We start from the raw sequence: 15,413 nt of genomic DNA on the forward strand, positions 1-15,413 counted from the left end.
CTCGGGCTCTGCAGTTCTCCAACGACTACATGTCAAACACAATGAAAGAACAGATGACTGACGCAACACACACAAACACACACACACACACACACACACACACACACACTTACAGAAATACACGCAAACGCACGCGCCCACGCACTCGCACACGCACGTGCATGCATGCTGGAAGTTAACAACTCGGTACGGTGGCGGTAGTTGCTTACAATGATAGCGTGGTGCTTTTCCGAGCTACGAGAGCTCATCCCACCTAGCAAATGCCAACAAAAAGTAATGCAAGTGCCTCAACAAACAACGAGGCACTTTGTATTTGCCCACGTGATTTCTTGCCTCGAGACCCTCAATTTGACACCCCACATTCTTTAACGCCACATCTCCCTAACTTTTAACACAATCTGAGACTATCCATGACTCCCGTGTTACACCGTTCACCATTTTCGATATTTTTTGTGTTATTTCTTTTTATTTTTTGAACATTTAGTTTGATCAATTTATAGCGAGATGCCCCTAACTTTAAAAATGAAAAAACAAATTTAGTGATGGTAGAGTAGCGCCCACACAGCCAATGAGCGAAGCTAAGCTCTGCCGTCGGCGTTTAACTTTATTTAAATTTTATTTTCATTAGCGGCTGTCTACAGTTCCAGGCCTCCAAGGAGCGCTTCCGTTCTCCCTTGAGGCACCCTTTCACTCACCACTCACTCACTTACCCACCTACTCCCTCACTCACTCACTCACTCCTACCGGTGAGCAACCATGATGGCGATGGAACCGCACCATCACCACCATAATCATGATCATCATCTTCAACGAATGCCCATTCCTCCTTTCTTCCACCGCTCTTGTCTTGCTGCGCACTATTGCACTCTTTGCCGCCGAGTTTTCTGAAAAACGTTTTTCGGAAAATTAGTTTGCTGGGGCTAGTTCAACGCAAATGTTTTGACGATCTCCGTGTCTGTCCCTCGATTAAGCCTCCTGAAACGAGAGCTTTAAATCCGCAAAACATTCCCCATTTACTAAATCTGGTGCCATTCTTCGTATTTGTCCACATCGTTCTGCAAAAAATAACAACACGGCAATGTACATCTAGTACCACCAGTGTTCTTTAAATAGAAAAAGAGACAGGGGCAAAGCGTTGTAAAACATACAAAAAAGCTCTGTTGAAAACAACATTCTACCCAAAATAAACAATAAAATGGTCAGAGCGCCATGAACTCTCGGATGGCATTGGAGATAAGTTGATCACTTCCGATGAAGATGCTTTCGCTATCCGCAAATAATTTTGTGATGGAACCTCAGGGGGAGAACACCAACGCTAAATGCTTATCCTAATGACACAACCCCATTTCTATGCTGCAGTCACAAAGAGAGAGAGAGAGAGAAAGCTCTTTATTAGAGGAAAGCAGAGAGCTCTGCCTGCATGTTAACGCCGACATGCGGGGTACGAGACGAGGGAAAAAAGTTGCAATAGGAAGAAAGGTGGAAGGGAGAGACGAAAGAAGAAAATAAAAGAAGTGAAAAAAAAGGAGGAAGCGTGTGCGTTGGGGACCGTCAGTGCGACACGTGAAAAGTCTATGGACGGTTCTACAGTGCAAGGATGGACTGGTCCTATATCAGCTCAGCGACGCCGATGTCATTCAGGTATTCAAATAATGCGGTTAGCACTTTACGCTGATAGGAGGGAGATGGCCATGGTCCCAGAAGTGCTTTTAAAGTCAAGGAACTGTGGTTGAGGCACTCGATCTTCTGTGCGAGATTGTTTCTTGCTTGATAGTATGTAGGGCACTCCAGTAAAATATGCTCGACGGTTTCTGGTGAACCGCCGTTGTCACAATAGGGGTTCGAGGTTAGGCCAAGGCGATAGCGGTGCGTATGTGTTAGCGCCACGTTGAGACGTAAGCGATGGAGCAAAGTCTCTAGCCGACGTGGAAGTCGATTGATTGATTGATTGTGGGGTTTAACGCGCCGACGCAACGCAGGCGATGAGGCGCGCCGTAGTGGAGGGCTCCGGATTAATTTTGACCACCTGGGGATCTTTATCGTGCGCCGAAATCTCGTACACACGGGCGTTTTTGCTTTTCGCCTCCATCAGAAAAGCGGCCGCCGCGGCCGGGAATCGAACCCGCGACCTCGTGCTCAGCAGCGCAACGCCTTAGCCACTGAGCCGGTGAGCCCGACGTGGAAGTCGCTCCGGTAACCTCAGTGCAAAAGTTGGGTCGACATTATGCAGGAATGGGTGCTGGTTTTCCGGGAGAGACCAGAAGGTGCTTCTTTCCCTGAAAACAAGCTCCTTTGCTAGCCTAGAGGCATCGTGCTTCGTGAAGAAAATGTTCCTCACGTTCCGCAGTTGCAATCCTCTCTTGCCAGCCTCATCTGCTTTTTCATTGCCTATGATGCCGCAGTGGGCAGGGATACACTGCACTATCACGCGGTGTCCGGCGACACAAACTAGATGATTTAGGTAAGAGACATCGCGGGATATATGTTCGTGAATGATGAAGCAGCTGGCACGTCGAAGAGTTTGCAGTGCTGCCTTCGAATCCGTAAAGATTACCCACTGTGCTGGCTGCTGGCGGAGAATGTAGCGCGCCGGAGAATGGGCACGCCACCGGACCGAGCGTGGTCATGACGCCGTTTTTGCTTGTGCAGGCTCTGCTGCTATCGTCCGCCGCTTCGGCTGCGTATCTCGGAGGCGCCTCCATCTACCCCTGCCCCGGTTCAACGCTAGCGGAAGACTATGTGGACATCTCCTGCCAGCCCGCCTCAGATCCAGAAAACGAAAACAACTCGCCCTCAAGCCCACCACTTCTAGCCCTCTCCCTGCTTTCCGCCTGGCCACGGAGAGCTACTTCCTGCGCGGGACACTCACTGCCGCTATTTAAGCAGCCCCCCTCCCGGACCCACTTGGGGCACGCCACCGGACCGAGCGTGGTCATGACGCCGTTTTTGCTTGTGCTGGCTCTGCTGCTATCGTCCGCCGCTTCGGCTGCGTATCTCGGAGGCGCCTCCATCTACTCCTGCCCCGGTTCAACGCTAGCGGAAGACTATGTGGACATCTCCTGCCAGCCCGCCTCAGATCCAGAAAACGAAAACAACTCGCCCTCAAGCCCACCACTTCTAGCCCTCTCCCTGCTTTCCGCCTGGCCACGGAGAGCTACTTCCTGCGCGGGACACTCCCTGCCGCTATTTAAGCAGCCCCCCTCCCGGACCCACTTGGGGCACGCCACCGGACCGAGCGTGGTCATGACGCCGTTTTTGCTTGTGCAGGTTAGTTACCTACCTTGTGCAAGATGTGTATGTTCTAGCGACCGAATGTTAATCGCGGTGTCGTGCCCCACCGACACATTTTATGCCACTCGAAAACTGCTTTACCAATCTCTCAGTTCATTCTGTGTCAATGCTCACCTTACTCTTCTTTTACTTGCCCTTTCTGGGGATGTTGAACTGAACCCTGGCCCCGACAATGCAACTCCGACTCCTGTGACCCTTGAGTTTATTGCAAGCACCCTATCACGCCTTGAATATTCGCAAAACACTGTTTTGTCTGAGCTAGCCATAATTCGTGCCGCTCAGTCCTCAATTGAAAACCAGGTTGGTCGCCTATTCACCCGCGTTGACGAACTTGAAAAAATAGTCGAAGCTATTAAACCACATCCCCCGATATCTGACCCGAGTAGCAAACCTGAAATAATTAGACTCTCTTCACAATTAAATAACCTCGCGCAAAAATGCGACGACTCGGAAAATCGCCTTCGCAGGGATAACCTACTCTTTTTCGGTATTGAAGATGTACGCGACGAAACTTGGGAAATATCGGAATCGCGGGTTATTTCTCTCTGTGCACAGAAACTTGACATTCCTATTAAAAAAGAGGACATCGAACGAGCACACAGGCTCGGGCGTTTTCAGGATGGTAAGAACCGCCCAATCATTGTTAAGCTTGCGCGGTTTAAAGTTAAAGGTAGTATTCTGTCAGCCGGGGCAAAACTTAAAGGTTCACAAATTTCTATCCGTGAGGATTTTTCATCGGGCGTTCGGCTTGCAAGGAAAACGTTGTACGCGTATGCAAAACAAAGCGATTTCTCCAGTTTTAAGATGAGATTTGATAAGCTACAGATGAACGGAAAGCAGTTTTGTTACGATGCACAATCAGATTCAGTCTTGGAAGTTAAATCCTAGCCATCACAGCAGGCCTGCCCGACCCAACTTTCCCTTCCCCAGCAGCCGCTATTAACCCCAATTCATTCATCACCCAAACACACATTATCAGTCATTATGGCTAACGTTCGCAGCTACATGCCGAAAAAAGACACCGTGGTATCCATTCTCGATGACAACAACACAGACATGGCCATCTTCACTGAGTCTTGGTTATCTTCTGACATCAACGACACTGAGCTACTGCAAGCCAACTCCCCCTACACTGCTTTCCGACGCGACAGGAATGGACGAAAGGGTGGTGGTGTCCTTGTATTCACTAAAAGCAACATTCCTTCCTACCAGCTCCCCAACAACTGTGCCCACGAAATCCTTTGTGTGCACTTTTCCGTGCCGTCTCGCACATACGTACTGATATCTTGTTATCGCCCGCCAGATTCCGCCTCTTCCTTCACCAATGAACTTCACTCCGTCCTCTTATATATAACCTCTAAATTTCCCCGTGCCAGCTACATTCTTTGTGGGGATTTCAACTTTCCGGAAATAAACTGGGTCAATCTAACAGCATCATCGCGCCAGTCAAAAGACTTCCTTGACCTAGCACTAAACTTCAACCTTACGCAAACCGTAAATTTTCCAACCCGTGGCACAAACACTCTTGACCTGGTTTTGACTTCTCACCCCGAAAACATTGAGTCTTTATCTCCCGTAGACGGGCTGAGTGATCACAGTATTGTTCTATTTAATTTGAATATTTCCGCTCCAATTAGACAGCGTTCAATAAAATTAATTCGAGACTACAGTAAAGCTGACACTTCTAGAATTAACAGTGAACTTAACACCTTCTTTGAATATCTAAAAGAAACTGCTTATACAAGGTCTGTAGACGAAAACTGGCGTTTGTACAAGCAAAAACTACTCAGCCTAATTAGTAATTACGTACCCCTCGTTTGCATCCGTGGTGAAATGGGAAGGCCCTGGTACACAAATCTGTTAAAAAAACTAGCCCAAAAGAAAAAGCGCCTCTTCAAAGTGGCAAAAAAATCTGGTACTGCCCCGAAATGGAAGAACTACTTCAACTGCTTGCGAGAGTACAACCGCCTCTTGAAGCGCTCAAAGAAAAAATTATTTCACCAGGACCTTCTTGATATCCTCCATGGTAATCCCAAAAAATTCTGGAAAATACTCACTCCCAACAGACATCAGTCGCATAACATCACCTTAACCAATCCTGATGGGTCACACGTCCCAGTCGCAAAACGCTCTGACGTCCTAAATTCCTATTTTTCTTCCGTTTTTACGTGTGAACCTTCGACCAACATTCCTGCCTTACCAAGATTGGACTTCACTGACATGCCTGCCATTGAAGTGACTGCTGAAGGTATCATGAACCTAATAAAAAAGCTTAAAATTTCTAGCTCCCCCGGACCTGACAACATACCAGTGAAAATACTAAAAGCTACCGACGTCATCTCCAGCCAGATCTTACAAATAATTTTTACCCAGTCCATACGCGAGGGTACTCTGCCGAAAGACTGGAAAATAAACAAAGTAGCCCCTGTTTTCAAGTCCGGCAAGCGCTCCGACCCAACTAATTATCGCCCGATCTCACTTACATGTATTGCCTGTAAACTTTTGGAACATATTCGCACATAGCTAACCACCTCGAAAGAAATTCTTTTTTCTTCAGCAATCAGCATGGCTTCCGTCCAGGCCGGTCATGTGAAACTCAACTTTTTGAATTCACCACAGACCTTCACCTAAACTTAGATTCTTCATTCCAGGCAGACGTCATTTACTTAGATTTTTCAAAGGCCTTTGACTGCGTACCTCATAAACGACTAGTGTCCAAACTTTCGTGTCTTCATCTCGACCCGCTAATCCTATCATGGATCACCTGTTTCCTAACAGATCGCGTTCAGTTCACTTGTGTTGGAGATCGCTGCTCAGAAACTACCAAAGTAATATCCGGGGTTCCTCAGGGATCAGTACTCGGTCCACTTCTTTTCCTTATATTTATAAACGACCTCCCAACTGGCATTTCATCTCCAATCCGTCTTTTTGCCGATGATTGTGTAATTTACCGCCGTGTCACAACCACCGACGACCAATCCGTCCTCCAAAAGGACTTAACCTTAATTGCCAAATGGTGCTCACGCTGGATGATGAGTCTAAATGTTAGTAAATGTAAGTTCATGCATGTGACCCGGAAGCGCTCCATAACTACATTCCCATACTGCTTAGGCACAGTTAATCTATCTGAGGTCCATAGCTACCGCTACCTTGGCGTTACCATCACTAACAAACTAAACTGGTCTAACCACATTCTAAAATTAACAGCCGATGCCTCGAAGTCCCTGAACTACCTTAGAAGATCGTTATACCTGTCCCCTCCATCGATCCGTAAAATAGCATATGAGACTTTCATCCGCACCAAACTGGAATATGCCTCCTCCATTTGGAACCCGCACCAAACGTACCTGGCTGATATACTAGAAGCTGTCCAAAACCGCGCTACCCGTTTCATCTCATCCAAATATGGCCACACTACCAGTGTCACCCACTTAAAAGCATCTGTCGGACTGCCACTCTTAGCATCAAGACGTAAAATCTCACTACTCTGCCTATTCCATAAATTGTATTATAACTTCCCTGACCTTCGTTCTACGCTTTTATTTCCACCCGTGCGCTCATCACATCGCCTCTTCAATTCTATGAGCATTCAGAGACTTCACGGTTCTACCAACGCTTTCAACAAATCTTTCCTTCCCGTAGCAATAGAACAATGGAACTCCCTACCAGAACCAAATTCCGTGAGGTACTAAGCTCCTATATCCTTAATTAACCTACAATATTCTGTTTCTCATTCTTTTTCTACGCGTAATTTTAGCGTCATTTCCAACTGCTTTTTCCTCTGGTTGCTTCTTTTCATGTCTGAAAAATATAATTACTCCCCCTGCGTCCCGATGACGGCAAGGCTCCTTCTTCAGAGGTGACACGGCTTACATTGCAACGCCGCCTTGCAACCCTTCGCCGCTGCCGGCCTTCCACGAACCCCGCCCTGCGGAACGCAGCTCGTGTGTTTACACAGACTGGGGAGTCCCTTGCGAGCCATTGCGGCTCCGTGGGGTTCGCTGTAAAGGCACTTCCTCCAGTTCGCCCCTTTTTCGAAGATGGCAGTTCCGGCAAGGTCAGCTTTTTGGTCTGCCGCCCCGCATTGTTCCGAGACGGGGGCTGCGTTCCTTGACCTGTCTGCGGTCGTCGTTCTTGCCCTGCCTTGTCCTCCCGGGAATATTTTGGGGTACTGAGCGCAAAGAGTGGGGAACTCTACTCCGAGTGCTTCGCCCATTGTTGCATGGTCCTTGGGGCAAGGGGATTAGCCAGCCCACTGACGCCAAAAGCTTGTGACCGTGTGAGAGTACTCAGGCCGGCAGGCCGGCGCCCTTCTGGCTGCTCGTTCATAGGGCATTGGCTCGCGTTTCAAATGCCATGCGGTTGACGCCCTCAGTCAGTTCATTGCTCTTTCTAGCTTTTTTTTTTTTTTTTTTTTGCGGACTAAGGAAACTTTGACTTCTTGAAATTGGTCACCTCTCTCCCTCCCCCTTCTCTCTTTTCATTTCTTTTTTCATGCCTGTTCGTCTTCCCTTTCTTTACACGAATGTATGTCGGAATTGTTTATGTTTTATTGTCTTAATTCTTGCTATGTGTGTGCTATTGTTTTGCCCCCCCCCCTTTTTATTCTTTTCATGCCTGTAGGTCTTCACTTTCTTTACACGAATGTATGCCGGAATTGTTCCTGTACTACTGTCTGTATTCTTGCTATGTGTGTACTATGATTTCGCCCCCCCCCTTATGTAATACCCCGCAAGGGGCCTTTAAGGCTACAATGAATGATGATGATGATGATGAAGTGCTTGTTTGATGGCATGAAGCTCAGCAGATGTAGATGACGTTGGGCGCTCAAGACGGTATGAGAGTGCTTGGCCGGTGGATGAAATGAAGAGCCGAGAAGAACTGCAGTCAGGCGTAGATGATCCATCAGTAAAAATGTGGGTCATACGAGAGTATTGGTCACTTTTATGGGCAAGTGTTAGTTGAAGGAGGCATATCTGAGGCATAACTTTTTTTGATGTGAGTCCAGGTATGTTTAATTTTTTTCATAGGGGCGATAGAGTCCAAGGCGGGAAATCAGATGGCATGAGTTGTCGTCGTTGGGTAGGTACAGAGATGTTTATTGTATTTCGAGTTTCTGCGAAGCTCGAAATTTTGTTTCATCGTACAATACCTGCCAAGAACGTGGATTTTGCGTGCGGCGTATGCCTCAAGTATGTTCGAAATGTTTCCTGCATTCTAATAATATCTAAAGGCAAGCAACCAGCCTCTGCGACAGTGCCTACACACCATGAGCCCTTAGGAAGGCCGAGGCAGGTACGCAGGCAGTTATTTCTAGCCGCATTGAGTTGCTTTTTGCATGTGGGCGACAGCCTTTGCAGAACAGGCAGGCTGTAGCGCAGCAAGCCGTCTAAATATGCTTTGCAGAGAAGCACCATGGATCTGCAGTCACTGCCCCATCGACATCCAGCAAGGTACCCAATAACTTGTGCCACCGCAGAGAGACGAGTACGTAATCGCTTGACTTCCGGCGCCCATGATAGATTTCTATCTACGATGATCCCAAGGTATTATTGGGTTCGTGCGTATTGCAGACAACGACCGCCAAGGATTAGAGGGTATTGTCTCATCCGCTTGCGGGTGACCGGTGCTCTGGTACTTTGATGGGCACCGCTGCCGTTCGTGGAACTTTGGCGAAGGCCGATGTCCCGACGGTAACGTTTTCAGCAGGCAGGAACAGTTCTCCAGGACATGCAGCTCGTCTCGTATCAGGAGAAACCAGGTATACTTTTCGCTTCCATCTGAATCTTCTTGCACCAAACGTGTCACTGACTCACATTATTCGGCTTCGAAACTACGTATGCCGACTACTTGACAGAGGAAATTAGAACAAATTTATTATGCTGTAGTTTATTACATTGCGAAAATGAACAATACTTCTACTGCTATCGCACGCAGGGAGACTGGACGTTAGTACCCAATCTAGAGCAATTCAATTGCTATTGCCCGAATAGGGAGACTGGACGTTAGTACCCAATCTCAGACGTTAAGGCGTGTATGTCATTGGTAAAAATTACCTCCGTTGCAGGGAAGATTACGAAAAAATATGTCTTACTTTTTGCTTATCTCAAATTATCGCCCGATGTACTTCTTTATGTTGATGTAAATGTTGCGCGAAAGCAAAGAACTCGGTTCACTCACACAAGTTTAGGTCGACTAATTGAAAGAGCCACCGGTTTGACACAGCGGCTATACCGTAAACGCTCGGCCAAGGATTCGATGGAGAGATGAGATCCGACAATTTGGTGGAAACGATGAACTCAGCTAGCACTCCATACACGTGGCTGGCGATCTTTATTAGAGGCCTTTGTCCTCCAGTGGACACAACCAGGCTGATGGAGATAGTGATCATGATTATGGTGAATTGAAGGCAGCAATATAGCTTGCTTTGGTTTCGTCAACTTCCCCGTTTTCACGTTTTGTGTTTGCGAAGAATGATATCCTAGCCATTTGACACGCTTTCCGGGATCCTGTAGCCCAATTATGTGCAGGGGATTCTCTACCTGTTTTAGCAGTCGCTGCAGTTCGGCTCGTTTCCTAGCGAAGCTCCGACAATTACACTACCAGATCATGAGTTCGTTTTCAGAAGCCTTCTAGGGGGGATTTCATACATTGGAGCATCCGAAGAATTTATTTTTGTGGCCAGATCTCCCGCTGGATATTTTTCAATCCGGCCTGCATTGCGCCCTCCAATGGCGCTGAGGATGCTTTGTACCGCTTGGGTGTATTCAAGCTTGTGCTCCGCTAGCGCGCTTCAAAACTTTAAAGAGGCTCTCCTCCGATGGGACTCAGCTGAGAGAGGGAATTTCCAATTGAGCAGATATTGTTTTGGTGCTTTTCAATTGGTCGTGGGTTCGTCTCTCAGCGAAGATCGTAACGGAGTGATCTCAGTTTTGAGGGCGGCTTTCTCAGCTGAGGGCGTGTTCATTTTGAGGCGCATGGCTCGTAATTCGCGCGGTGTGTCAGATGGGAGGGCAGGAAGGATTTGATGGTGTTGGGGTTTGATAGGTGGGATGGAGGCATTCCGGTGCGATTTCTGACTGAGTAGAGGCGCTGGGGCTGCTCACCTGTTGCCGCGGTCGTCTGCTGTCTTCTTAAAGGGCGGATTTGGGGTGTTTTTACATTCCGTCTTGCACTAGTTTCTGGGTGAATGGCGCCGCACCTTGTGCTGGTTGCGCTCCGGAGGTTAGTGTATGTCACCTCGGCTTGTTTATTTGCTTGTGTATTTGCAAAGGCTTCTGTATTTCGGCTCAAGGCTTCATTGGTTCAGCCGAGTAACAGGACGGCTTCTCTCGGTCTGCGGCACTCCGGGTCAGGCGCTCCGGATGGTCAGTGCGGGTTCCGTGATGGAGTTCAAGGGAATGCGAATGCCAGTCTTCCGGATCCTTGAGCAATTTACCTTGTTCCAAGACCACATGAGCATCGATCCAATTCACGAGATTTGCGGTGTAACCAGGCACACACGCTTTAAATTTCACGACTTAACAAGTTTATTTAGTTCTACCGATGTAAAAATGCTCATCACGGCCGGCTGCAACCGGACTGGTTTAACGGTTGCTCTAACTACTTTTGATTATCCCTTGTAGCCTCGTAATTTTTTGTCCGGAGGCGCAGGGTACCAAATTTACAATGGCGCTGTTGTTATTTGCAGAACACAAGAAAGCTGTCGTCCTGCCGCCAGCCAAAATATACGCCGTGTCCTTCATGACAATGCAGCACGTACTTCCCGTTCTTTGCTCACCTGTCTCCCACCGGGGACTGCATTCGCTGCCTGCGGGCCTCGCCCTCTGTGCTCGTCTCTCGTCGGTGCCTCGTCGGCCCCAGCCGCATTTCGAGCGAGACTGATTGCCGCAACTCGTGTGTCCGTGGCGTCGCTAGCGAAGGATCCGACAGGACGTCATTGCCTGAACGGCCTCCTGGTGATGACAAAGCTACGGACTCGCCAAGTGAAACCGAGTCGCCTGATGAACAATATAATGTTTCGTCCCAATTTTCCTGGGGCTTTCGAGCAATACAAATTCTTGCCTTAGAAATAGCCGATCGTAAAATTCCTGCCCCTTATGCCCAGTTACGGTTCCAAAGGCATGTTGTCAAGGGTGTTGAAAACGTAAGTGCAAATCTCATCTATCGGGTTGCCAGGATGTCATTCTTAATTCTGCTATATACCCCGCTTTGATGAGTAGAAGCAACAAGTTACCCCACAATAAACATGCATGGCGGTGCTAACCACACGAAATATGCAGTAAAAAACGGGATTGCATAAGCAGGCAAGAACGTGAATAAACATTACGCCCCACATGACGCTTAAAATTAGCATGGTTTAAACTAAAAAGAAAGAATCCTGGCAAGGTTGAATATGGTGGTAGAGTTGGAAGAAGAATGAACACGTATATACTTGATCTTCTTCAGGTTCTTGTTCTTGCTAAGCACTGCGCTCAAAAGGATTATGGCCGCTTCTCCGTCAAGTCCTCAGGCCAGTTGCGGAGCCACTGCGTACACCACGAATGAGTTCCCGAACACTGTTGGAAAATTCTTATACTGGGGTAAAATGTAGCTGAACTAAACGCGCCAATCTCTTTGGCCAATCCTTTTGAGCTACGTCCCTTCTGATAAACATCGACCATTTATTAAACTGCTGTTATTCTCTGAGAGGACATATACATAACCAAAGCTTGCATCAAGAAAGATTGCCATATTTAATTTTCGGTTCTTGTAATTGCCAAGCTGTTTTGTTTCACTAATGCTCTACAGCTGCTGTTGTACTGAATGAACTAATTCCTAGCATTTTCTCCTCGTGAATATGACGCGTGCCCATTCTGTCGCTATAAACGGGGTTCAATGACAAAGAAATGCCCACTTCGCATCCCAATCTTCGCTTTAATCTCGTAATTAAACACTGAAACTCTCACGTGAGGACAAGAGATAACTAGTTGCTCACAGCTCCGCGTTCCACCAAACTAAAGCAGTCTTGCGCACAGCCGTACCGGGGCTGTAATATGGCCGATCTCCAAATGCAACCGAACCGTGTTTGTTATAGAAACGTTTGCCCTGTGCCATAACGATAGACGATTTCACAGGAACACGAACATTGACTTCGTGTATAACGTTTAACATGGTGCCCTTCACTTTCCGGGACGCCACGAAAAATTACTGAAGTACAATTGTGCTGCTGACCAGAATCACCTTTTACTAGCCGTTGAAAATGAAGATGACGCAAACACGTGTAATTCAACACGAATAAAAATGCAGTGATTTGACGTAAAATGCAGTGATTTAAGCCACCTCATTTTTTTATCGAGATGCTGAAAGTCGGTAAACGCCAGGCGAACTGGCGAAGCACAGACGTTTTTGCAGCTTCAGCTGCTGTTTTCAATAGTTTGTTCGACAGTGCGGTTGAAGGGGAGCCGTTGCAGTCTGTACTCATGACTTGAAAGCCAACGTCCCAATGACGGGAGTGAATTTAGATTGAAGTCAATTAGGATATTGAAGGAGTTTCGAAAAAGTGAGCAACTGATACGGTTTACTCAGTTACCCTCCTACCCAAAGTGAACAAAGTGGTCTCCACAACGCATTCTAGTACAAAAGAATCCTACTTGGCGCTGTCCGCAACATCCCTGAAAATTGTGCTCTGTTATTTGGCTCAAAAGTAAGGTACATGTGCGTGTTCGCGGCGAAGGAGACCTCGTATTTGTGTTCAATTCAAAACTAATAAGCGTGTGCACGTGCGATAATAAAATTAATCCCATAGCTAAAATCGGTTTGTGGAGCTTCATTGCACTCCCACATTTCTCCGCCAGAATTCAAGTATTATTAACAAAAGAAAACATGCGTCGGCCGGGAATCGAACCCGGGTCAACTGCTTGGAAGGCAGCTATGCTAACCACTATACCACCGACGCACACGTTCCGGATACAGCCCCACGCGACACTGCCAGCGCGGATTGTTTCGTGTGGCGCGCATGGGAGTACGAGGGAATGAAACGAAGCGCAGAACAAAAGCAGGCTTATGACTATTGCGGGCCAGCTGCTCGAGACATCGCTCGTGATGTAGTGCACTGACGTTCTACTTCTATTGTACATTGTGCTTACAACATCCTCTTATTCGTGGTGAATGGCGAATGTGAAGAAAAAGTTGTTCAAGCACCGTGGAGGTGGGACCAGATACTGTACACTCCGCGGGCTTACCACGAAGCACTGATCGTCATCGCATCTTTGGGAAGAGGGCGCTATGAACGGAAAAAATTTCGAAGAAGCCGTAAAGAGCTCCGACCGAGAACGTCAACTCTGGGGCGTCCAGCAGGCCCTGGGGCGCTCGAAAGGCATGCCACACGCGAGCCGGCAAGAGCGAGCAGATGGCTCGGGCAGAATATTAGCTGACGTCGAGTCCGGAACCGCGTCACGACGCGTAGGAACACCGGTCTTCATGCACAAATAAAGTTTATTCCCATTCAACCAAAAATCCGTCGTGAACTCTGTCAATGGGACTCCGAAGCGGATGAAACAGGTCCTTTCCGCATTATGGATGCAACAAGAGTGTTTGCTTCGATTTGAGCTTTTAAAAATATTTCTTTCGAAATCTTTTCACTCATCAAGCCATGGACTGCAGCAAAGTACGAGATTTATAGAGACCATTTTCAATTACGTTCGAATGTGGTCGGATCAGCAAAACCCTACACTTCCGTTTATTAACAGTTCGGGGTTCCTCAAAAGTACTGCATTTCTTTTGCTTCGAATTTTAATTTAAATCAATCTGCCATTAGGGATATTGATTGCCTGGCTTCCATGTGCCACTACAACTACAAAAATGTTTTTAACAAAAACAAATTCGTGGCACCTTGTCGTGTTAAGCGGAACGCAGCCTGTCTTTGTTCCCTTTCAAAGTAGCCAGTTTTGCGTTTCTTTTATGCAATATTGGAGTGAAAGGCTTGACGTAGACGCGCGGAATGTGCGTGTTGAATATCTGGGAAATGCGGTAGCCAAGAATGTTTCTGGGATAGGTGGCACCTCTGGTTTAGTAGGTGAAATACTTGGGCGTCCCCTGCGAGAGCTTTGTATAAATGTTGCGTCATGTGCCTTGCGAACCAGGATATCGCGATGCCTTGCCTACGTGTGAAAAAGAAAACTTTTCTTTTTAATTTCTTCTGCTTTTAGAGCAGTGTTTGAATGGAAATCCTTCAAAACTTTGTACTGGACTCCAAAAATTGTAACTCTGCAATGCAGCCCCTTTATTCCCTCCGTTTCACAAGCGGTGCTTTAGCGTTGAAGGACGCAAAGAAGGATGAATAAATGGTTATTGCTTCCAAACAATGGGAAAAAAGGATTGGGGGATGCTTTCCGGTAATCCGCGCTAGGTGGCGTCCGTAGTCCGGGATGCCATAGCCATCTGCAGCTGAAGAGACCCTGGTCACCAGGCCCCGCTGGTTTTCCAGGAAAGCAGTGGTGAGCACGACCTCCAATTGCCCCGGCGTCGATGCGAGGGCATCTAGTAGTTCAGCGTCGCCTTTACACTCCCACGTCATGTGGTGCAGGGTGTTGGTCGTCCTATAGCAGAATTAACGGTCGGAGTTGAAAAGCGAGGGGTGTATCCTGTGCAGCTGTGTAGCCTATGAGGATGAGTTTGTTCGCAGTCTTCGGAACTATATGGGTATTTTCTTTGGTTAGCTTCGGGTGAGGCGGCGGGCATATTCTTCGTCAGTGTCTGTAATGCTCTGGAATACCCCCTTCCGCGCTGGCGGCTGGACGGGGGGTATACAGCTGAGCAGTAAGTGCCTATCAGTTTTGAAGCCTGGTGTGAATGACGTCGCGCTGCGGTATCTGTTGCTTCATTGCCCTCCGAGGACTCTCGCGCCCCGGTGTTCATACGATATGCATGCGTAATCAATTTTTTGTGCTATTATAGCCTTCGATAGCATCCACAGTGTTATCGCTGGATGCTAGGTGATGACGGTGACCCCTTTTTGAATATCTGGGATTGTGGTGGTGGCAAGCGCAACTGCCGTTTCCTCGCAAGAATCGGTGTCATCTGTTCTGACCGTTGCCGAGCAAAAGTAATCTCCTTTATTGTTTGTCACACTTATCACGTCG

General features: G+C 47.6%; 1 non-coding gene across 1 annotated transcript; it reads right to left on the bottom strand.

Annotated features, from left to right (window-relative positions):
* Positions 1-13,156: 13,156 nt before the first annotated feature.
* On the bottom strand, positions 13,157-13,228 carry Trnag-ucc (transfer RNA glycine (anticodon UCC)). The gene has a single exon. It is a non-coding gene; the product is annotated as a tRNA-Gly (tRNA).
* Between the last annotated feature and the right edge of the window lie 2,185 nt (positions 13,229-15,413).

Source organism: Haemaphysalis longicornis, unplaced genomic scaffold, assembly GCF_048455015.1.
Source record: "Haemaphysalis longicornis isolate Haplotype H1 unplaced genomic scaffold, Haemaphysalis longicornis Haplotype H1 scaffold_2, whole genome shotgun sequence".
Classification (NCBI taxonomy): Eukaryota; Metazoa; Arthropoda; class Arachnida; order Ixodida; family Ixodidae; genus Haemaphysalis; species Haemaphysalis longicornis.